This window comes from Peromyscus maniculatus, chromosome 5, assembly GCF_049852395.1.
Source record: "Peromyscus maniculatus bairdii isolate BWxNUB_F1_BW_parent chromosome 5, HU_Pman_BW_mat_3.1, whole genome shotgun sequence".
Lineage (NCBI taxonomy): Eukaryota > Metazoa > Chordata > Mammalia > Rodentia > Cricetidae > Peromyscus > Peromyscus maniculatus.
Window position 1 is genome coordinate 128,507,152 of NC_134856.1, and position 25,640 is coordinate 128,532,791.

General features: G+C 42.5%; 1 long non-coding RNA gene across 1 annotated transcript; it reads right to left on the reverse strand.

The window, feature by feature from the left end:
- Positions 1-19,828: 19,828 nt before the first annotated feature.
- On the reverse strand, positions 19,829-23,023 carry LOC143273205 (uncharacterized). Its single transcript, XR_013051100.1, has 3 exons — positions 22,829-23,023; positions 21,081-21,212; positions 19,829-20,469 (listed from the first exon to the last, which is right to left on the reverse strand). It is a non-coding gene; the product is annotated as an uncharacterized LOC143273205 (long non-coding RNA).
- Between the last annotated feature and the right edge of the window lie 2,617 nt (positions 23,024-25,640).

Consider the following 25,640-nt stretch of genomic DNA (forward strand, 5'->3'; position numbering starts at 1 on the left):
CTTTGCAAATTTTCTAGGCCTATGCATATTTTTACTTCCCCTTTCTTTCAGCATCCTTTTTCTCTCCCCAAAGCACCAAAGATATATTAGGGGGCTGAAACCACAGCGATCCACCCTCTTTGATCACCTGCTCTTCTCCTTCGTTATGCAATTCTATTTTCTTGGAATCTGAGAGAGCTTTGGAAGCCTGAGAAACTTATTTCAACTTTCTCTTCCTTTCGGATTGCTAGCACATTGGTACTTCAAGACCGGTCTCCACAAGCCCCTTTCAGGTTTCCTGGAGGGTACTGAGGTCGACACCCCAAACAGCCACTGTGATTTCCTTCACCACTTCCTACAGCTGGGTCCAGTGGTCACCAGTTTCTGAGCATGCTGGGTCCAGTAGTCACCAGTTTCTGAGCATGCTGGGTCCAGTGGTCACCAGTTTCTGAGCATGCTGGGTCCAGTGGTCACCAGTTTCTGAGCATGCTGGGTCCAGTGGTCACCAGTTTCTGAGCATGCTGGGTCCAGTGGTTACCAGTTTCTGAGCATGCTGGGTCCAGTGGTCACCAGTTTCTGAGCATGCTGGGTCCAGTGGGCAGCTTTCAGGACAGTGTGAGTGGCCGTGGAAGGTTCTGTTCCCTTTCTTCTAGCGCCCTGAGAAGTTCCCATCGAAACACTTTCTGAAAGACCACTTGAGTGTAGACAAGCTAAGGGCCTTTGCTACCACATTGCTCAAATGTCTCCCAAGTAGACCAACGACAAATGGTGTAGGGTGGTTAAAAAAAAAAGCACTTTGCAAGTCCATAGGGCTCTTCCTTTTCTTAGGTGAGGTGGAGATGTGCCAGATTCCTCAGTTATTTGTGCCATTTCAGCTTCAGATTTCTAGTCAGAAATGATCGTTTGAAAGAAGCAACTTGGGCCTGGGAAGACTCCTCTGTGGCCAAAGTGTGCAAGCATGAGGCCTGGAGTTCAACCCCCAAAGGCCCCTGCACTGGTGGCATGAACATACCTATTTTACCTCCCTGTCACTGCTGAACCTTCTTGGTGACCCACCATTATTTATTTAGCCAGCCTCGTACGGAAAGAGATTCATACTGTTTATATCTTTCCACTAATAGGCTGCTTAGCACGGGAATGCTTTGAATGCTGCATTCCTAGAAGTAGAAATCAGCTTGTGCCAGACCTCCTGAGCTCAAGCTTTCCTGTCTTCTGTATTTTCTCATCCCCTGGTCCTCTCTCTCAGGACCCTGCCACTGAAGAGTGACCTGCTGGTCCAGTTTGCATATGCATAAAAATAAAACGGTGAAAAGAAGTGTGCCTTGAAATACTTGGTCCCTAGCGAATGGCTCTATGATCAATCAGGAGGACTCTGACATCGTGAGTCCTACCTGCTGGGTTAGTGGGAGGTGGGGCCTGCCTGGTGGACAAGACAAGGACAAGACTTGGGGCGTGTCTTGTCCTGGAAGGGAATGCACTAGGTCCCCACTGGTCCTCTTTCTCTTTTCTTAGGGTCTGCCATGAGGGGAACAATCTTCTCTTTCTACCTCATCCCAGGCTGAAGACGGCGGAACCGGCAGGTCTCAGACCAAAACTTCTGAAACCAGGACCCTAACTAAATATATATTTTCCCCCCTTAAATTGGTTTTCTCAGGTATGGAAGGTGACTAAATTTTCAATTTGAAAATTGAATTTCTAAAAATATGTTTTGATTTTGAATGAAAATACAGTAATTGTATGTATTCATGTGGTACAGTGTGACTTTTAAATATGTATATGCATTGCATAATGAAGCATCAGATATTTGTCCTATATATAGTGCTCAAACATGTACAATATTCTGTCTGCATGTATGACTGCAGGCCAGAAGATGGCACCAGATCTTGTTACAGATGGTTGTGAGCCACCATGTGGTTGCTGGGAATTGAACTCATGACCTCTGGAAGAGCAGTCAGTGCTCTTAACCTCTGAGCCATCTCTCCAGCCCTTTTTTTTTTTTTTAAAGATTTTATTTATTATGTATACAGCATGTATGATTCAAACATGTATAATTTCTCTTGGGGTGGGAACATTGCTTTTTTAATTTTTTTATTTTTCGAGACAGGCTTTCTCTTTGTAACAGCTCTGGCTGTCCTGGAACTCACTCTGTAGACCAGGCTGCCCTCAAACTCACAGAGATCCGACTGTCTCTGCCTCCCAAATGCTGGGATTAAAGGCGTGCACCACCACCACCCAGCAGGAACATTCTTAATATTAGTGACTTTTAAACATTCTATTGCCTGCCAATTATTGTCACCACAGGCCTGACTCCTCACACCCTACTTCACCCCTGCTCTCATTAACTATCTTCTCTCCAGCTTCCCCTCTGCACCTTTGCAGGCTCCAGCAACCACTATTCTGTTCTCTGCTCTCCTGAAATCGAGTTTCAGCATCTGAATGTGAGGGAGACCCCGGGGTTATGGTTCTTTCACCTAACCCAATGTCCTTCAGTTCTGTCCATGCTGCAACCAGGGCAGAACTTCGTTCTGTTTTGTGTCTGGATGTTTTCTCCTGTTGATTCTTCGAATGGCTTCCAGAGGTGCTCAGAACATCAGGAGCACTTACAGAGTGTGGCTGAGATGCTTACTCACAGTTTCTTCCATTTGTCTTAGCCCGGGGTCCTCAGAATTGGTCAGCAGCCAACTAGAGAACTCCGACACTGGCTTGGTTTCCTGTTCTCCATCCTTGAGGATAGCTGACGCCCAACGAGAAACTTCTTGCTGGTCACTCTGACCCATGTTTTCTTGCTGATTGCCCTTGGCTCACGGCTATGGGTAGCAGTGTGCCATTGTACACAAGCAAACTTCTTTCTCACTGGCTGTATTAGTTACTGTTTTACTTTTAGTTCTGTTGCTGTGACAAAATATTGTAGTTGGCTTTTTATTTTACTCTTTGGGGGCCTGCCACCTAACTCCCAAATAAATCCTCAGAGACTTATTCTTACTTTTAAATGCCCATCCTTAGCTTGTCTTGTTTCTATTCAGCTTTCCTAAGTAAATTATCCTGTTTCTCTTTAACTATGCTTTGCCTCTGGGCTTTTTTTCCCTCTCTTTATTCTATATATCTTTCTTTCCTTATTATTTCATGGCTGGATGGCTAGCCCCTGGCATCCTTCTCTTCTTCTCTTTTTTTCACTCCTCCCTCCCTTCCCTATATTTCTCCTCCTATTTACTCTCTCTGCCTGCCAGCCCTGCCTGTCCTTTCTCCTACCTCACTATTGGCTGTTCAGCTCTTTATTAGCCCAATCAGGTGTTTTAGGCAGGTACAGTAACACAGTTTCACAGAGTTAAACAAATGTAACACAAAAGAATGCAACACATCTTTATATCATTAAACAAATGTTCCACAGCATAAACAAACGTAACACATCTTCAACTAATATTCCACAGCATTATCCTGACAAAAAGCACCTTAGGAAAAAAGGGTTTATTTTAGTTCATAATTCCAGGTTATAATCTATCATTTCGGGGAAGTATCAGTGGCAGGAGCTTGAAGCAGCGAGTTGTATCACATCTACACTCAAGAGCACATTCACTTGCCTGTTTGTTGTGCTGAGCTCAGTTTCTCCACTCTGCCGCATTTCTAGACCCTCTGCCTAGGGAATGGTGCTGCCGGCGGTGGGCTGTATGTTCCCCACGTCAATTAGCATTAGTAATCAAGATGATTCCCTGAAGACATGCTCACAGACCAACCTGATCTAGACGCTACCTTACTGAGACTCTCTTCCTGGGTGATTCTAGATTGTATTGAACTAATAGTAAAAACTAACCAGCACACTCTCTTAGTGTTGTTATTAATTAGTTAAAAGCTTTGTGTTATTTTTTTCCAGTCTAAATTGTTGGTGTGGGCTGTGTTACCTGCCTGTGTTGTTCACATGGTATAGACTTGGTAATGGGTGTGGCTCCAGGCTTAGATTTGGGAAATTGTTGAGGTATGCCTTCTGAAAGGTTGGAGACCCTCAGTGGAAGTGGGAGGCTGGAGCTCCCTGGCATGTAGATCCCAATTGATCAGACTCTGTTTCTGACTGTGATGAGGAAGGGAGGCGAGTGCCTCAACGCCTGTGTAGCTATTGCATTTGATGGCTAGGGAAGCGTTGATGACTAATTCAAATGACTCCAAAGAAAAGCAATGGTGGTATTTAAGCATGTAAATTAAACATTCATGTCACATGTTCTATTAGAACTCTGTGAATCCTAGATGCATGTGGTACCACATTTTCTACCCATCCTGCCCAGACCAACTCCCACGTTCAATTGCCATAGTGCTAGTTTCTTCCCCTTTCAAAGATTTTTGAGGATGAAACACCAGAGTGACCTGACAACTCAGGTCATGTAAATGTGTTACATTTGGAAAATGGTTTGGTTAGCTATGGACTTCTGTCCCTCAACCCATTAGAAAAGATGCAGGCTGTCACTGCGACTGCCTTTCCCTTTACACCGTGGATATTCCTGGTGCACTCAGTGGGCCTTGTGCTGGGTGGTGGCTGTGTGTGTTACCTCGTAAGTGAGGAGCTTAGCTAATCAATGATCAGCCCTTATTAATTAATCACTAACATGTGCTATGTACTAACAACTGTTTGACTAAATGGTGGCAGCGATAATTGATGGGGCATGATTCACCCCTCCCTAATCACACAGAAACACTGCTCCAGTCCCTCTATAGATGATCTCTTATAGATAAAGAGCCACCAAGGGAAGGCTGGGACCGGCACAGGATGGCAGGGTCTAATTCATTTTTAACCTGCTTTTAAGGAGTAGTTTAATTAATATGGGAGCAGCACGTTTGAAGGCTTGAACAGGTGCAAACACATGCTTGTAACCAGCTGTGTAATTGACCCCAGCGGAACAAGCCCGGGCTGAGTATACAGCCCTCACTAATCACCTGCTCACCTCCCACCTGTGGCTGGGAAAAGGCTGGTTCATTGCAGTGCAGGGCTCCTCAAGTCTGACTGAAGGGGTAGGGTGTGTGTGGGGTGAACTGAAAATTTGAGTCACTGAGCAGACATTGATAGATGGGTTAGTCCTACTTACTACACACTAGAAACATCCTGCTTTCTTTCTTTGGTTCATGTATTTTTATATCGTTCCTGAAGTTTCAGGATCATGTGAATGTAGTATATAGTTGTGGATTGAAAGCTCTTCTTTTGTGTGGGCATGGTGTGTGTGTGTGTGTGTGTGTGTGTGTGTGTGTGTGTGCATGCACAAGCATGTGTGCTCCATGCATGAATACCATGGTGCACAAATGGAGGTCAGAGGAAGGCTTGGGGATCAGTCCTTGCCTTCTACCCAATTTAAGGTGTAGTCTATTATAGTTTGCTGCTCTTTACCCCCGGCTACCTGGCTCATGAGCTTCCCGGATTCTCCTCTCTAGTTCCCATCTCATCAGAGGAGTTCTGGGATTACAGACGTGTGCTACCATGTGCAGTGGCTTTCCGTGGATTCTGAGGATCTGAACTCAGGTCCTCATGCTGAGCATTTGCCCAAGTGAGCCATCTTCACAGCCTCAGTGTCTGCCCTCTTCATACCGTAGGATGTTGAAGATTAATCTTCTGCATGAGTTTGTGTGCTATATCCACAGCAAAGCATCATCTTCAACTATCGTACCACGGGGGGTTCCCAGTCTTGCCTCCCCTCGGCTAGAGGAGCTCAGAGTCTGACAATACAGCTCAGGATTTAATTACATCTGGTCTTTTATGGATCACCATGGTTTTCAGTGGAGAACTAGTCATTCTTCCACTACTAAATTATACGCCCTTCCAGCATAGTTATTGTTGTTTTCTTTTTGTAAATTACGGATTCTCCACACTGCTTTATCTTTCTGTGACCCAGAGAGGAGAACACGACAATATAAGGGCTTGCAGTATTGAATTATAAGTATAGAGAAAAATTCGACAATGCTTTTAGACGGATGGAGAAGGGACCAGTAAAGCCGAACAGACAGAAGGAACAGGTAATCAACTTGACATGTGGATCTAGAGGATGCTGATGACAGAGGTTCACAAGTACGGGAGGGGCCCAGTGAGATGGCTCAGCAGGCAAAGGTGCTTGCAGCTAAAGCCGGAGGGCTGGAGTTTGATCTCTGGGATCCACAAAGTGGAGAGAACTCCCTTCTGCAAGTTGTCCTCCGACCTTCACATGTGTGCACTATGGCGTGCACCTCCAATAATAAATACATGCTTAAAAATGCACAGCAGTAAAGGCTTGTGTGTCAGACTTATTCCAGAGCAAGGGAAATTGCAGCTGGAGGTGGATGGGTAGGGTTAGGAGGCACCATTCCTCCTTTTCATCACCTCATGTTCTGGACCGGATTCCTTCTCTTTGCTTAGCAGCCCAAGGCCCTCACTAGGCATGCCTTTCTCAGTAGGACAGCTCTCTAGGAGGAGAAAGAACCAGCAATGCTGGGAAGTGTAAAGACGAGGAAAGCACAGATTAGGATAGCGTCTTCCCTCTCGTCTGCTAGAATCTTTGAGTAAATGAGTTTTAAATTGTTCACCTTCTGTGATGGTTAATATTTGTTGCCAGACTGAGAGAGTCTAGAACACCTCAGGGACACATCCCGGGACACATCTCTGAAGGATTTTCTAGACTGGGTTAATTGAGGTGGAACTGAGAACCAGTTCTCATGGTTCTCTGCTTTCTAACTGTAGTCTGTGTGAGTCCAGGCTCCTGCTGCCTGGGTTTCCTGCTATGATGGGCTGCAGCCTCAGAGTGTGAGCTAAAACATCCCCCTCCTTCCTTGAGTTGTTTTTTTTAAATTTTTTTTAAAGATTTATTTATTTATTATGTATACAGCATGTATGACTGCAGGCCAGAAGAAGGCATCAGATCTCGTTACAGATGGTTGTGAGCCACCATGTGGTTGCTGGGAATTGAACTCAGGACCTCTGGAAGAGCAGTCAGTGCTCTTAACCTCTGAGCCATGTCTCCAGCCCCCTTGAGTTGTTTTTATGTGGCTTTTTGTCCCAGCAATGAGCAAACTAACTGATCCCCCTTTCTTAAAGACATTAGATACTTGGCTATAGCACCTTGCTTTCGGCAAGGTGTCTCAAAGGCATTAGTTTAGCAAAGTTACCTGGCAAACTCTGGTCCATGTGGGTTCAGAACCCATAACCTAGGCTTATTTATTTATTTTTTTTAATTCAAACCTGAGGCCTGGTTCATAGTAAGCAAGCACTCTACCTCATCCCCAGTGAGCCTCACTCTCTGCAATACCACCCTGTGGTTCAATACAGCACACCACGACCATCTAGTTATAAAAACTTCATGCTTCCTCATAGTCCAGTATTTGGTACTCAGATACTTTTTAGTACCTAACGAGATTTTGTCAAGATTTAATACACTTTTAATGTTGTCACAGATAACCCACGTTTAGAGGAAAAGCTTTTGGTGAAGGGCTCTAGCAGGCCGGACCTTGGCAAACACAGGCCCGAACATGGCAAACACGGTGCCAACAGGTTTTGCCTTTCCCTTTCTCTCCCTTGCTAGCCCGCCAGATCACATTCCTAAAGCTAGCTGCCAACGTCCATTCCCTTATTTGCCCACCGACTCATTTCTGAGACTGATCACCAAGGTCCAACCATCAAATTCATTATTTTGACTAACCTAATTTGCATATCCAACCAGAACTTCCCAATGAGTGGGTTCTAGCTCATTCTAACACAGACTTCCTCCTTTTCCCCTTAAAGTCAATGCCTGCTGTTTCTGCCGGATTCAGATTCAGCCACCTTGTCTCTCTGCCCTGCTTAATAGTGGATCTCTTTGTGTTTGGTTTGTGCTTGGAAATTGGTGTTTGGGTGTGGTCTGTGTTTGATCCGGGGTCCAGAGGGGAGTGCCCCACAGTATGTGGGTCCTTCATTTGGAAACTAGCAATAAGCAAAATGAAGTAAAAGACCATTCACTGTACTATGTGCCACGAAAAAAAAATCTCCCTTCAATGCAGAGTATTTTTGAAAAAATATATGCTTGTTCAGAAATGCTTAGATGTGTGGGCTAGTAGGTCATGGCCTGGCATTCCAAAGTATGAATTTTAGGCTTTCTCGTAGTAGGATTTAAGGTTTGTTTTATTTTTTTCCCCTCAATGAACAATTGGACTAAAGGATCATGTTTAATTATCACAGAGTCCCTTTCTGTTTGTACATCACTGTAGACCTAATTGTAGGCTGGCATCCCTGCCATGGCCTAAGTGGTCATTAGCTTGCTGATAACAGACTATTCTTGTCAACGAGGCCTCATTAACCATTGTTTTTCTCAGCTAAACTATTGTAGGGATTTGAACTTGTGATTGAGGATGCCCTGGGCTCACAGTGATAAAGGGACTTGAGCAGGGAGCTACACAGTGAGAAGCAGAGACCCAGGCAACAAAGGGGACTAGGATGGGATGGACCGAGAACCCAGTGTCAGGGAGGCGATGTGTGAGGAGGACCCTCATCTGGAGAGCTAGCACTCCCGTGGCCCGAGGTCTGGTCCCAGCCCTGCAGCTGTGGTGTCCTGTGACTTTGGGCTACTTGGCTCTCTTTCTGCCCCTTTGATTCACCTGGAAAGAGACTAGTTAGTGATAGAACTTGTAGATAAAAATCATTTTGGTGGGCATAGTGACACAGGCCTGAAACTCCAGCATCTTCTTTAGGTGAGGAGGCAGCAGGTAGAGGCAGAAAGATCTGGAATTTGGGGCCACCCTAGGCTTCGAGAAACCCTGACTCAGAACACAAAACAAAACAATCATCTGGTATGCTGCTTGTCACTTTCTTTTTTGTCTCGGTGATGCTATCTTCTTAGGTTACACACTAGAGGGCAGTGGTACATTATCATTACAAACTGCTCACTCGTGGTACTGCTCTCAGCTCTCAGCTGAGAGTCCTAGATGTTTGCCTTTGGAAGGGCTTTGTATGTTCAGTATTTGAAGACGCTGTCCTGCGGGATCTCAAATGATATTCGTATCGCCCATTCTGGATATTTCCAGTTGGGAGTCTAACTTTGCTAGTAGCTTTCCCTTTGCTGTGTCTAGTTAGAAAATTCTTTGTTTAGTAAGAAAAAACCAATTCCCTACAACAGTGTGAAGCAGTGGGCATGCACCCATGACTCCCACAGCACTGCAAACCAAACCAAACCAAAACCAAACCTGTATTGCCTCTTTCTTACACTGGCACTTACACTATTTTATGGTGTAGGAGGATGGCTGCAAGATGGCGGCCAGCCTGGGCTACTCGTGAGTTCCATCTGGTTTTGTCTATCCAGTGAAACTGTGTCTTCAAGAAACTCCACCCAAAGCACCACCAATAGTAAAGAATTATGTCACTGAATAATGCACACTGAATACAGGTTACTGGTCATTTATGGGTAACTGGCCATAACACACCGTGTGTGTTGAGTGGTCCCATTTTTCTTCATGACTACACCAGGGTCACAGGGTCCCTGGACATATTCTTTGTGTATAGTATAGTTCCTAAGTTATAACACTAGGGATTTAGCAGCGATGTATGTGACAGGGAGCCTGTACATCCCATCCTTTGTGTTTGATATTTTTGTTGACATTGACATTGTTTAAGGGTGAATTATTTTAAAACAGTGTGGGCTTCTTTCAAGCACAAGATTAACAATACCTTTTTTCCATTATACTTTTTATCTTAATGTTTATGAAATATGAAAAGAGGGGAAGTGATCCTGGTGTATTCCTGATAGAAACAAGTGGATCATGACCTAGGAGGCGACTTTCTGTGCTGTCTGTTTTTTGTCAATTTGACACAAGCTAAGGTCATCTGGGAAGAAGGACCTTCAATTGAGAAAATGCCTTCAGTTAGATTGGGCTGTAGGCAAGTCTGTGGGGCATTTTCTTGATTAATGATTGATGTGGGAGGACCCAGCCCACAGAGGTTGATACCACCCTTGGGCAGGTGGTTCTGGGCTGTGTAAGTCAGCAAGTGAACAAGCTATGGAGAGCAAGCCATCCCTCCATAGTCTCTGCCTTATTTCCTGCCTTGAGTTCCTGTCCGACTTCTCTCAGTGATGGACTGTGATGTGGAACTGTAAGCCAAATAACCCCTTTCCTCCCCATGTTGCTTTGGTCATGTGTTTATCACAGCAGTAGAAAGCAAACTAGGACAGAAATAGGTATCAGGATCGAGAGGTATTGCTGGGACGGACTCGATCATGTCGTTTTTGGGAGGATTGTAGAAAGAGTTGGGGACTTTGGGCTGGAGGAGCCGTTGAGTGCTTGGAACTTAGGGACTGTGGGGGAGCCTTGGGAATATTGAGAGCAGTGAGGATAACAAGGCCCAGCTTGTGAAATTTCAGAGGGAAGTTTGAGTCTCTCAAAGACCATGTCATGGCTGTTCATGTGACATGTGTGAATTAAGAATTTTTAGTTTCTGGCCAGCTGGGGCTAAAGAATCAGCTGTGATGGATATGAGATGAGCATCATTGAGGTGAATCTTTTGGGAAATGTTTCCTTAAGGTCAGCACACAGACCTTAAGCTGTGTTCAGAAAGGTGAGGCTTCAATTCAAGCTTGGAGTTCAATGTGGTAATGTGTAAGAGTGTCTCAGGTGGTTTTGAAGGCATAAAGGGGTCATGGAGAGCAGCTGAGGCTTGGTGCCATGCGGTGGGGTTGGAACCCAGTCTCAGGGGCTGGGGTCATTGGGATTGTAAAATTCAGTGTTTTCTTTATTGGATTTGATTTTTCTCTGATGTGAGTATTCATTGCTATATACATCTTGTTTGTTCTCTTTTGGAATAAGACCATTTACTTGGACTGATAGGTTGAATGTATGTGACTTGCTTTTTTGATATTCATATGAACTTAAACGTAAGATATCTGAGACTTTGAAACCATTGGGATTTTAAAGGATTTGAGGAACATTTAAAAGTGGGTTATGTTTTAGATTATGAGGTAAACACGAGACTTAGGGGACAAGTCTATGGTTTAATAGTGAACTATTTGTGTGATAAGTTGATAAGCGGTCAACTATGCTGGTTAGTGTTTTTTTTTTTTTTTTTTTCCAACTTGACACAAGCTAGGGTCATCTGGGAACAGGAAACTTCAATTGAGAAAATGATCCCATAAGATGGGCATTAGGCAACTCTGTGGGGCAATTTTCTTGATTAATGATTGATGTGAGAGGGCCCAGTCCACTGTGGATACTGGGAATTGAACTTGGGTCCTGTGGGGGTGGAGCTAGATCTATTAACTGTTGAGCCATCTCTCCAGCCCTTCATTTATAGTTTTATTCCTGACTTTCTGAGCTTCAAATTCCTCAAGTTTCTGCTGGAAATAGTCACTGTGTTGTTTTGAGAGAAGGTACAGTTTGAGGAGACTTCCACCAACCAGGTTTTTGTCTCAGAGGATGGCACTGAAAAGATTGTTCAGTAAAACGGTGGTCTTGGGTGGTTACATTTTCCTAGGTTCAATCCTAAGAAGGATGGAGTTTTTCCTAAGTCATTGATTTGCTCTGGTCTTGTGGACCTTGTCATGAGTACAAGAACGATCTAAGCTGACATGATGGCCACCTCTGGCTCACCCATGGCTTCGTCTTAATTTTTTGAACCTTGTTATTTTCCCTCCCTCCCCACTTCCTTCCTCAGTTTCTCCTCTCCTCCCTTCCTCTCCCTTATTCCTTTTCTTTAAAAAAGATTGTAACAAGCCAGGAGGTGGTGGTACATGCCTTTAATCCCAGCCCTCATGAGACAGAGGCAGGTGGATCTCTGTGAGTTCAAGGCCAGCCTTGTCTACAGAGCGAGACCCAAAACAGGCACCAAAGCTACACAGAGAAACTCTGTCTCGAAAAACAAACAAACCAACAAACAAAATAAATACATAAAATAATATCTCATTATTTTACCTTGCTATATACTTATACTTTTAGTATACCTTTACTTTTATGCTAAAAAGTAAAATTTAGAGTTTTCTACAAATTGTGGTTTTCTATAGTCTGAGGTGTATGCAAGTAAACACTATGTATCTATAGTCTGATTGTATATATGTAAGTAAACACTATGTATCTATAGTCTGAGTGTATATATGTAAGTAAACACTATGTATCTATAGTCTGAGTGTATATATGTAAGTAAACACTATGTATCTATAGTCTGAGTGTATATATGTAAGTAAACACTATGTATCTATAGTCTGAGGTGTATATATGTAAGTAAACACTATGTATCTATAGTCTGAGGTGTATATATGTAAGTAAACACTATGTATCTATAGTCTGAGGTGTATATATGTAAGTAAACACTATGTATCTATAGTCTGAGGTGTATATATGTAAGTAAACACTATGTATCTATAGTCTGAGGTGTATATATGTAAGTAAACACTATGTATCTATAGTCTGAGGTGTATATATGTAAGTAAACACTATGTATCTATAGTCTGAGGTGTATATATGTAAGTAAACACTATGTATCTATAGTCTGAGGTGTATATATGTAAGTAAACACTATGTATCTATAGTCTGAGGTGTATATATGTAAGTAAACACTTTGTATCTATAGTCTGAGTGTATATATGTAAGTAAACACTATGTATCTATAGTCTGAGGTGTATATATGTAAGTAAACACTATGTATCTATAGTCTGAGGTGTATATATGTAAGTAAACACTATGTATCTATAGTCTGAGGTGTATATATGTAAGTAAACACTATGTATCTATAGTCTGAGGTGTATATATGTAAGTAAACACTATGTATCTATAGTCTGAGGTGTATATATGTAAGTAAACACTATGTATCTATAGTCTGAGGTGTATATATGTAGGTAAACACTATGTATCTATAGTCTGAGGTGTATATATGTAAGTAAATGCTAGTAGGTGGCCCCACTGTGTTTTCCAACCACATCACCTCTTGCTTATTAGTTTCTTTGCTAAAGTCCTCTTTAAATTGCCCAACTCTGAGGCTTAAAGCCTGGGTTTTTAAACAGACCTCTCTTCTTGCTAATCCCTGTATCCAGTTAGTCCTGATGAGTTCTTTAGCTATGCTCCCATTAGATCTTTACAAACCGGGCAGGGAAGGCAAGAGACAGGGAGGGTTAGTAAGCTGTCTGGAAAACCTGGGGACAGGATTTGAAAAGCATGGAAAATCCCTGTCCCTCACATTATTGATCTTTTGATAAAATCAGCTGCTTCCCTCCTCAGGTTGTGCCATCCTTTAGTATGATTATTTTACCTGGATTAACTTTGTGTTATCAGTCACCAAGCTGATTTAAATGATCAGACAATCAATTTCCTTGTTTTGAGAGAAGCATGTGCCAGCATTCCTGGGAGGGCATGGTAAAGCCAGCATTTCTGCACTTCCCCCACCCTTACCAGAGGTTCTGGTTCAGTAAGTCTTCGGTGGGGTTGAGAAAGTTCATTTCCAAGGTGTTCCACATGCTGCCACTGCTGCTGGGTGGGGGACCACACTCTGAGGGCAACTGCTCTCAACTGTTCCTCTTATCCATGCCTCCAGGGTGTAGCTCCTTTGGGGTACTTCTCTCAAAAGTCTCCATTGGATTTTTGCTATGTTTATGGCATGATTTGGCAGTCAAAGGTATTGCCTGGAACTGTGAGTAATCTAAAGGCAGTTAATTTGTCTTTTTCCCAAATTCACTTCATGTTTTCTAGGCTTGTTACGCTCTTCTCTCTCCCTTCCTCATATATCCTCACTGGTGATCAACACATTGATCAGGACTCAGGACGGACACTCCAGTCCCCAGCTGTGAAGAGAGCTAGCCCCCTCTCTCCCCTTCCAGTGTGGACAGCACACCATTTTTCTCTCTTCTACTGAATTTAACTAACTATAAGAAGCAGAGACCCCAGGCTCCATGGCTTACATTTCAGGAGGAAAGTCATCTTCCAAGAATTTGATTTTAAAGATTATTTGGGTTATGTTCATGTGAGTACAGGTGCCTGAGATGCCCAAAGGGGGCACCATATTCCTTGGAGCTAGAGTTACAGGTGGGTGTGAACTGTTCAACATGAGTGCTGGGAACCAAACGTGTGTCGTCGGGAAGAACAGTATGTGTGCCGTTATCCACTGAGGCATGTCTCCAGGCCTTGTGGAGAGTCAGCTTTAAACCCACCGAGAAGCTACTTATAGTGGTTTGAGTGTTGGGAGCAGAGAATAGGAATGTCATTATGAAGCACTTGTGGAAATTTCCTGAGCTAGCATTCTTTGGGTAAAAATCACAGCAGTGCTCACTTTCATTAATACAAATGAAATATTTCACAAAACATAAAATAGGCAATTAGGACATAAAGATCCCAAATTATCCCATCAGATGGTATTTCAACAGAGTCGTGCTTTTGTCTCATCTTGGTTATTACCAAAGTTTATTAGTTAAATATCATGACCAGTTTATGGACCCAATTATGGAGATGACAATCTGTCATTGAAGTTTATCCTAAATTTGACAATTTTTAGATAATCAAATGTTCTATTTTCTATAGAAAAAATGACTAAATATAATGAAATGATCTTCAAGTCTCTACTTTTTGGAATATTAACACAGGAATTTTGCATCAAATATATTTAGAAAATTCTATGTTAAAATATGTTGAGTCTTATTGAGCTGTGGGACTCCCTAGATTCATATACATCATGCTTTAGTAATTTTTAAAGGTGATAACAATACTTGGCAATTTTCAAAGTTCTTGACTTTTAAGTATTTCATTTTATAGATAATATCACAGTAACTCCATTCTGGGAAGTACAGTATGAAACGTGTGTGTGTGTGTGTGTGTGTGTGTGTGTGTGAATGTTTAACATTGCAGTGACCTGAAGGAACTGTGCACTGGGCACACTAAGCAGTAGATATGCATACACATTCTACTACACAGTGATGGAAGGAACAACCAGGGTTAGCAATGCCAAAGGCACATTTTAGGATTTCCCTTGTGACTTCTCCAACACTGGGCAAGAGTCTGGTTGAGGATGGGCCAGGGATGCTGTTGGATCAAAGACCCAGCTGGTTACTTCCTTTGGCTGCTCTTGCTCTTGTTGCCAAGACAGGATTCTGTGTAATCTCATGGCCTTAGCCTGATGCAGATCCTTGACACAGAGTTCCAGGATGACATTCCTCTCTCTGAGTCCTTCTGGAATACATTGTGTTCAGATGTGCTGACAGCAATTTAAAGGTAGGTGCTGGATTACTAGCTATTATGGGAAGCTATGTCACAGGGCAGGGTAAGATCTCTCTGCTTTTTATTTATTTATTTTTTAAAATTGAGATAAGGTCTTACTACACAGCTCTGTCTGGCTGGGAACTCAATACATAGAGCAGGCTGGTTTCAAGCTCACAGAGATATATTCGCCTCTGCCTCTGCCTTTTGAGTGATGGATTTAAAGGAGCACACCACATGCCCAGCCCCTGGTGGTGGTCTAGCTTTCCTTTGTGGAGTGGGAGGAGACGGTTCCGTGGTTTGAGTCTGTAGCTATTCTTTTTCCTATATATTTTCTGTATCACTCTACCTCTTTTCTGACTATCAGTGAGTAGAGTAGTGTTTTTGTGTACTCTGTGGAGATTGGGAGTGTAGGTAGAGTCAAGTCTCTTTGATGTCTCTATCTTCAGCCAGTCCCACCGGCAGGAATTTTCTGCATCTCATCAAGTCAGCATAATTGTCTCAGATGTTCCTTGTTTTTAGTTGAGTTCTGGGAAATTTGTTTTACTCTCCTATTTAAGTAAAATGCAATGTAGTGAAATAGTTTCAACCTATTGGTTGTCTGAGTAACCAGGAATGAGTAACTTTAATTTGAAAATCCAAACTTTGAAGTGTTCCAGAATTCAAAACTTTTTGAACACTAACCTAGATAGCATAAGCAGAAACCTCACACTTGACCTTGTGAGACAGGCCACTGTCAAAAGACAGGTGCACTAGACATACCGGATGGAGCCATCTTCAGGTAGATGAAACAGGAGTGGATTTTTCTTTCATAAACGAAGCTATGATATCATGTATATGTAAGTATTCCAAAATCTGCAAAAAAAAAATCTGAAATCTAAAACACTTCTGGTCTTGAACATTCTAGATGAGGAATCCTTAGCCTGTGTTTCTCTTTCTGAGAATACTGATGCACAGTTTTGTGGGATCATTCCAATCTTAATTTCATGTTTTACCTGGCTCCAAGCTTTCCCATCTACATCCCATAAGACCCTGATGACTAATGGATGGAACCATCTCTTGACCATGGGGCTGAGGAGCACTTACTCACATCTTACTGTCCTGTCTTCTGACTTAGATATGGATGTCTTTAAATTTATGTTTTAACTGACTCATTTGGTGTTGGGGTGGGCCATCTTGCGGAATGATTTTTTTTAAAGTCATGGGCACTAAATGTCTAGAGTTGAGACTTCCTTTTGATTTAATACAAATTGACCTACAATTCCGGGACTCTGTAGCTGTGACTGTAACACCCTGAAGCTCTGTGAAGCTGTGTGAGTTTTTAGATGGCCCTTGATGATAAAAAAAAAAAATCAAGCAGATTCTTATTTTCACTTCAGAGTTCTGCAAGAGTCAAAGGTCTGTTTAATGTGCACATACATGGAGACCACAGGTGCTGTACTGATTTTCTAGATTTTTAGTTTACCAGCTATTAGTCAATGCTTTGGGGATGCCTAGTCCTTCACCCCAACAATTAATTCCAAAGTTGACCTGCCTCCTGATGTGTTTATGAGTAGTGATAAGATAATGAGTTGACATCTATCTGAAGATCTTTCTCTTTAAAACAAAAAACAAAAGTGAGCTTTTTGAAGTTTGGCTTCAGCGTTGTCTCCTTGAGGAATGGTAGAAGAATCAGATGCTCATGCAATAGACTAACTCTCTGTTGAAGGAGGGGAGCCATTACCTGCTGTTGTCTGGGACCTCACTCCTGATGTGTCAGTGAAGAAGGAAGAGGAGATCGTATGGAAGAACCTCATCTGGGGACACCAGAAGCCCTTTTCCTACATGGAACTCTGATTTCTGCCTATGAGTAGGAAATGGTTAAATTCTGCTTCCTATCGCTTCCCTAGACACGCCTCTGGGAAGGGTCTTTCCATTCTTCCTGCAGGTGCCGGGGTTTGGCTGTTCTCTTTGCATCTTTTCTGGAAGGTCTCCATCTTGCTTTGTTTCCTTGGAGATTCCCCTCCTGATTTTTTCTGCAGGTGATATTGTACACGATGCCTCCTCCTGAGCGTGATGGTTAACCTCGACTGTCAACGGGATGGGATTTAGAAGTGGAACAAAATCTGTAAGGGATTATCTAGATTAGGTTCAGTGAGGTGGGAAGACCCACGGGAAATGTAGGTGGTATCAGTCCATGGGCTGGGGTCCCAGACTGAGTCAAGAAGGGAACATGAGCTGAGCACCAGCATTCATTTCTGTCTTCTTGACTGTAGACACAATGCCATGGCCTCACTTCCCTGCCACCACATCTTCCATACCATGATGGACTGTGTCCCCCTGGAACCGTGAGCCCAAACAAGCTCTTCCTTCCTTAAGTTGCCTTTCCCAGGTATATGTCACAGCGGTGTGTCATGCACCTAATGCAGTGACTAAGTTGTGTTCCCCAGAGATAAAATGGCTGGTGCAGTGGGAAGACATTTGTAAGCTTGGGACAGGTGAAGTTTCCAAAGCCTAAATCTACTGAGAGAGGTGAGAAACTTTCTCTGTAGGCTGGTCACAATTGCCCAGCTATATACTTCTTTCTGCTGATGTCACATGGTATGGAAACCCTCTTCTCATGACTGAAGAAAAAAAAAAAAACCCTGAAGAAAACATCATTGGGAGAGGAGGGCGGAGGGGGAGAACGGGAGGAATGTCCCTGGCCAGGAGGCCGGAGGTGCCCCAGGAAGCTGTTTCCTCTGAATAGTTAAATGGCTGCCTCTCAACTTGCACAATGTCACATTGAATTTGAAACAGGGAACTTTTTATATTTTTCCCCTGATTGTGCTGGCACCTGGCAGATGCCTATTTACCACAGGCATCAATACACATAGTAATCAAAGGAAATCAGAGGCGCAGATTAGCAACAGCTGCAAGTCATTAGTGACAGGCACGGGAAAGCACAATTCTGCACCCAACTTTGAAATAACCAATATGAGTATTTCAGAGCATGAGGGTTACCGCAGGGCACCCGCTGACATGAGTGGAGCCAAACAATAGCTGGGCTTGTCTCTCCGGAGAGCCCTCTTCACACAGGCAGCCACACACACTCTGTCAGAAACCAATCAATCACGGCCATCGGTCCGCCGAACGTTAGCCCTTTGCACAGCACGTGTGCCATGCTGGCCTCGCAATCAAAGGTGGTCGGAACTGAGAAGGAGCCCCCTGGCTGGTGGCGCACTCCGCCATCCCCTATCACAATTTTATTACAATGAGTTTGAGTCTGTGGCTGATGCCTCAATTTTATCACTGGCCTGGCTAGAAAGGGGGCATCTAGAGGGGGAAAAATAAGTCATCACTCCTCATTGAATACCAGTTTTTGTGTCAATGTTCTGTTTGAAAATCAGCTGCAATTGATGGCCGTTCTCTTGGTAGTTACATATTTTTCCTTGGCAGCACTAACCTTAGCCTACTCCAAAAAATACTGCTCAATTTTTAGCTTTTTCCTAATCAATTCATTCAGTGCCTTGGTGGAATGCAAGTTGGTCATTTAAAAATTTCTAGCTGTTGCCTGATATGTCCCAAAACAAATTTAGCCGGCATGGGTTGCTATTTTAGACCATCTTGGAAATGCAGATTTACTGTACAACTGGGTAATGGCTTAGAGATAAACAGAAGCACTGAGCTGCCGTCTGATCAGCAGGACCCGGGGAAATTTAGCATCATATATATATACTGTGATAATTGGACCATCGGACTATAGGATGTGGCTTAAATTGGCCCCTTCACCACGGGTGGTCTCTTCTCCCTTTACTTGATAGGGAAGTTGAATTTTGTAAAAAGAAATTACTCTGTCCTTCCTTCCCTTCCTCTTTAAAAATATATTCTGAAGATTTTTCTAAATGTTCTTGCTGGAATTAGTGGCTAGTTTTGGAGATTAAGATAATAAGTGGGGAAAATGCCACCTTTTATCTGATCTAGAGCCATACATTAAATTTAAGATCTTTAATTACAAGTAATGATTTCTGTTTATTTGTTGCACTCTTATTTTAAGAGAAAGCTTGCAGGTAGCAGAAATTCCATGGACACTGGCACCTTCTAAGCATTCTGGCATACGTTGTGTGGCCCTATGTCTTACTTACGTAACTTGCTTTCTAGAAAGAGATTATTTTATACTTATCAAAATATCATAATCTCTAGGTTTAGGGAGATTTTATTTTTTAGGATTATTTTATGGGGATTCAAAGGCATCATATTCATAATTTCATCTGCCAAAAGTTAGCCTATATTTGTTGAATGTCTGCTGTATCTCTGAGAATGCATGAGGTGCGATGGACAGTGACAAAGTGGGTGACTGGTTACAGTCTGCTTGGCCGACAGTGAGGACTTGAGTAGATTATATCTGAGGTGTCGTCTGCCTGTAATTCTGCATCGCATGTGTCCTCTCTGTTCAGCTTTCCTTCCTAGCCTGTTTTTTCCCCTCCTGTATGACCCATACATTATGACCAGAACTTAGAAGGACAAGAATGAGCATGTTTGCCCCACAGAATTAAATGACATGTGTGTTGATAATATGTCTTATTTGTGATCAAGCTTCTGTAACAAAAGGGCCCATGTTTTAGAGACTTAAGCCAACAGGAGTTTTCTTGTTGCCTAAGCAACAGTCAGGTGGTGGGATGCCTTCTTCCATACAGTGGTTTAAGGACTCAGGCTCTTCTCATTCTGTGGTCAAGCCCCAGAATCCTCTGCTTCCAGTGGGTGCAAAAGGAAGGAGAGGATGAGAAACCAGCCATTCCCTAAGCAACTGGGCTCTAAGTGCAAACAGTATTTCTGCGCATGCATTGTAGGTAAAGCTGCCTCAACGGCCCCACCTACATGAAGGCAAGCTTTGGGAATTCTTATCTGTGGCTGGAATAGATACTTCAAGATGGAAATCCTACACCACAGAGGAGGACAGACTTGAGTCTAACAAGGATGTGTCAGGTACCCTGCTAATTTCAAGAGAGAAGAGATGGATACCTCTTCATCCTCAAGGGTGCTACTTGTTCCAGAGGTGCAGCGTGGTACCTCAGTCTGTCTAGAGTCGAATGTGGGACAAATGGCTCTTCTGGTCACGACTCAGGGGAAACTGCTGGAGTAAAATGCTGAGTGGCTTTACTTAGCAGAGACGGGGAAAGCGCGTCAGATCTGAGAAACGTGAAAGCGGAGAAGATGTCCAGTGTGTTGAGAAGCGGGAGAGCTTTTCCATGTGCCGGGTGCTCAAGGATGTGAGGGGATGGAGGGCCAGGTTACAGAAGGCCTTGTGGACAGTGAGATCTGGACCAGGATCTTGAGAGTGCTGTGGTCCTCCATACTTTAAATGCAGCTTCTCCAATCAGACTCCTTTCTTGGATACTTTATTACATATGTGGAAGGAAATGGATTTGTAAAACTTGAGAAGTCATAGTGATGATGAAAAGGGTTTGTTTTCTATCAAGGCAGAGAATATTCCTGGCAATCATTACTATTACGTAGGAGTGGGTAATCTTGCAAGAGTCTCATGAAAGTAAACTTATTTTTATATGACTTCTAGGTTGACATTTCATCTAAATTTTTATGCTTCTTCCTTTCCCATTAATGGTTGTAATAATAAGTACCAGGGAGAGGTTGACAGAAGAGGGAGAGGGAAACAGAGCTTGTTCAAGTTATCCAGAGGGGCTGACAGTGTCTCAACTGTTACAGGAAGAGAGTGATCCTTATGGAATTCTGAGTGAACTGAGCAGAGGAACCATGCTAAGAATGGAGTCACTAGAACCTGAGTGTGTATGAGTTACTGATTCACTGCTGTGACAAAACTCTCACAACAGCACTTAAGGAAGGAAGGAAGAAAAGAAGGAAGGAAGGAAGGAAGGAAGGAAGGAAGGAAAGAAGGAAAAAGAAGGAAGGAAAGTAGGAAGGGAGGGAAGAAGGAAGGAAGGAAGGAAGAAAAGAACTCTTGGTGTAAGGACAGCCAAGCGTGCACATACCTAGGGTTTTTTGTAAAACAAGATCTTCCTTGTCCCACAACCTGAGGCTTTGGCTTCTCTTTCTTCTGCAGGTGCAACTCTTATAATTCTGAATACTTTGGTAGCCAGAGAAGGTCCCATGGGTTAGGAGGCCTGCTTGTAAAATATAATACAAATGATGACTGTGGAAAAAGACTTTTGAGAGAAGGAAGAGGCAACATGTACTAGTGCTTGAAATGGGTAAGTGCTGTCCAATTGGCTTTTTTTTTTTAAGTGTAAAATATAGAATAGAAAATGCTTGAAGATTTCCTTTTTAGAACTTGGCAAAAATTACAGCAGATGAACGTTAGGCAAAAATGAAGGGGGGATTTTGCTCACATATGAAAGTTTATGAGAACTCTGGTTGAGTCTGGCTTCAGTATTTGCTGAAGTTTGTGGCTGTGTCAACAAAGATGGGTTAAAGTAAGCATATTTCAGATCCTATACCGAGCAGCTTCCCAGTCTGGAATAGAGAGTAGATTTAAAATGCTTTAAAATGGGTTTCCTTTTCTTTCCCTCCAGCTGTGCCTGGTGCTAGGCGAAGATGAACTGGCATGTTCTTTGTTCATAGCAACTTACACACCCTGGGGTGGCAGCACATTAGACTTTTGAATCTTGAGTCCTTTCAATCAGTTGGCAGTGGGGTTAGGAAAAATACGTTGGGAGCAGCCAAGTTACCATTTGACAGGGCATTTCAATACCTAAAGTATTTTAACCCAGTTCTCCAGAATAGGCTGGGTGATCTCACTGGGTAAAGCCGAGCAATGACTGAAAGGCCCTCACTGGCATCAGCCTCTGCATCTTTTGACTCATCTGGATGCCCAATGATTTTAGTTAGCATGGGGCAAGGCATTAGCATCCTACAAACCTCTTGGTTTTATTTTGAACCTTTTTGATTGCACTTGCCACTCTACCTTTGTTTGGTAATTGTTATGGATTTGGTAAGTCTTCTCAGCACACAGATCCCAGAGACCTTTCAGTAACAGTGACCCCCTTGTTATATATCTGTTTTCTCCCTGATGAAAATTTCAATTTCTGAAGCCTGGACAGGAATTTCTACCTCCCCCTTTTTATAAAATGTTTTGTATTTATTATGCTTAACCATTTTTCAGAAAACCAAGTATCAAACTAAAATTCTGTTGAACTGTCTTGTTTATTATCTTTTTAATATTGTGACTTGAACTTGAGAAATTTTGTAAAAAAAAAATAAAGTTAATCTTTCAGTTCATTTCTTGTCCTATATAGGGTATATATTTTGAAGGCAAAGACTTTTAAAAAGTTTTCATATAGGGAAAACTTACCAATATTAACACAAAGCAATAACTTGACAGAGAGAATTATGGGATGATGGCAGACCAGAGAACACTGGTTATCTGTCTTTCTATCTAAACTACAATTCTCTGGCAGAATTTGATGCAACTGGTTTTTAGCTCTAATGTCTAAGGCTCGCAACATCCAGTGGAAGGCATATATGGTAAACTGTAGTTAATTCTGTTCAATTTCAGCCCTTGGCACGGTGGCCCCTGATAGGCAGTGTGCCGTGTTCCTGCAACAGCTTCTAGGTGTCTTTTGGGAATCACTGTGGGAAGCCTGTGTACTTACCCACATTGTTTCAAGTCTCCAATCCCTCACTGGAATGACTTCCAGGTGATTTTAAGGAACATCATCCACTTTCCCCCTTCACTTTAAAAGCTACATATATAGAAGAAATTAAAAAATTGCACACTTACCCAGGGAAAGGATAAAAGATCCAAAAAGGCCTGAGAAGATCTTAGGTTTTCATTTTGGTTGGTCTTCAATACAGAGAGAGTCTAGAACAATCAAAAATAAAAACAAAAGGACAATCACACTGTGGGAGAGAATATATAGAAAATCAAATATAGAAATATAGATATAATCAAATATAGAAAAGTATGGACTGTCAAACAAGTGAAAAGCCATCCAAAGACAAAAAAAAAAAAGAAACAAGAACAAAAACCAGAAAACACCACCCCTAAGACCCAATGGCAGATCTACTAGACAAAGGCTTTAAAGTCACTGTCTTAAAGATGCTCAAAGAGCTGAGAGGAAACAGAAAACAGAGAAAACAATGACTGAAGAAAATAGGCATCAATAAAGATATATGAGACATAAAATGAAGTAGAAATCCCAGGGCTGAAAGGAATATTAATTGAAATGCAAAGTTCACTAGGGAGATTGGAGTAGGTAGAATAAAAATAAGCAAAATTGAATTGCAGGTTAATGGAAATGATCAAGTTTCAGGAGTAGAGTGTCGGCCCTAGAGCCAACTGCAGCTTTCAGACTACTTTGATTCTTAGATTTATCTCTCCTCATCTGTAAGATGGGAATTTAACAGCAGAGGCTACGTCATACAGGAGAATCCATTCAAAGTGCTCTCATCATGGATTCTTATATGTGAAACTACATAAAACATATGAACAGATGCAGACACACACACAGAAACACAGACATACACAGACACACACAGATACACATACAGACCCAGACATACATAGACATACAGGCACACACAGATACATATACAGACACAGACATACACAGATATACACACAGACACACAAAGGTACAGACACAGACATACACAGAAACACACACACACACACACACAAGGGGAGGGAGAGTAATATTTACCTTACTCTTAGAATATTCTCAAAGGCTGCATATGTGTATCTGTTGGAGATGGATGGGTACTAGGACTAGAGAAAAATGGAAGGGAACTGAATCCAACTAAAAATTCCACAGACCTTTGTTCTGGGAGAACCACCCCAGAGCTCTGATGCTGTAGATACAGAAAGTGACCCTTGATGAACAGGCACAGAAAGAAACAGGATGGATGGGGTGACAGGGGTGTCAGCGGGACCTGCTGAAGATGACTGAAGACAGTTAGCGTCTCAGAATATCCCTTTCCACACTAGGATGTTGAGCTCATTGGGAAAAGAAGAATGAATGTATTGGTAGAAACTGATGGGTGTGGAATTGGGACTAGGTGTGTTTATTCCACCCTGTGACCACGCATCTCTCTTTCTGGTACAAAGGTCTTACGTGTATAGTGTCAGGTAGGAATGAAATGCCACTCAGGACTGAATATTTCACACCATTCAAAACTTTCAAATTTGTGACATCGATCATCATTGTGTTAGACTCTGTAATGGTCTGCCAAGTGTCTGTGTGAGAAACATTTACTCGGAATTCTGCTTGTGAAATTAGGTGGGCTGGAGTCTGGGTTTCTGATTCCTCTGGAAGCCTGGGAGAGGATTGGATCACCCGTTCCCAATTGGTCATTTCTCTCTGTGGATGGGAGAATCAGTGCTAATTGATACTTTTTATATTTAATTACACCCAATTTCTTCTGTCTGGCTGCCCTGAAACCAAGAAGAGGAAAACAGTGTTTGACATGCAAATCTTCTAACATAAATATTTCTTAACCTCATCAGCTTCAGAATTGGCCCAAATATAGACTCTTCAGGATACAAGCTGTAGAAAGAGGTTTCTTATCTATGTTTTGACCCTGTGTCTTGAGACCTGCTTTCTGGAGGTTATCCCTGAAGTCAGGTAATGGGAATCTGATCCCTTTCTATTCTCCAGCACCCTGCTCTCCTTTGTTCTTTCCTGATATAATTATTTGCTAGAGAGCTTGATGAAACAGCTCCACAACCTTTGGTCTAACTCTCTCGGAGGCTTTGGGTCACAGAACTCTTCCTAGTGGCTTTGAGGATGTTCTTCAACACAACTCAACACTACTCTACCCTCCATATTTTCTGGACAGTGTTCCTTGGCTGGTCCCAGCTTAGTACTGCTCTTGATACCCCGCCTCCATTGGTGCCAGTAAAAGTGTTTTACTGTTGGTTCCTTAATGTGTGTGTGTGTGTGTGTGTGTGTGTGTGTGTGTGTGTGTGTGTGTGTCTGTGTCTGTGTATGTAATGCATCTGTCTGTGTGTGTAATAAGTCTGTCTGTCTGAAAAGCAGATTCTGCCTCTCCTTCTCTGATATGTCTTCCTTGGCCTCTCTCTGGAGATCTTTTCCTTCCTTTAACATCCTATGGGCTATTGGCAAGTGCACTGAAGGGCTCTAGAGTCCACTTAACCAACTGAACGGAATAGAAAGGGATCTTGGGGAAGGGGAAATCAAGAATTCCATGAAGAGCTCGATTTCTTTCAGGTATGAAAAGTTTCATGTGTTTATTAATCTTTATCAGCACTCCAATTAAATTATTCTGTATTTTATTATCTGGCTTTGATTGAGATTAAGAATGATAAGATACATCTAAAATCTTTGTCATCTGTAAAGTCTTTTTTTTTTTTTTTTTTTTTTTTGGTTTTTCGAGACAGGGTTTCTTTGAGTAGCTTTGCACCTTTCCTGGAGCTCACTTGGTAGCCCAGGCTGGCCTCGAACTCACAGAGATCCACATGGCTCTGCCTCCCAAGTGCTGGGATTAAAGGCGTGCGCCACCACCACCCGGCTGTAAAGTCTTATCTGGAGTTTAATTTGTGGTATCTGCTCCTCAGAGGTGTTCATTATTGA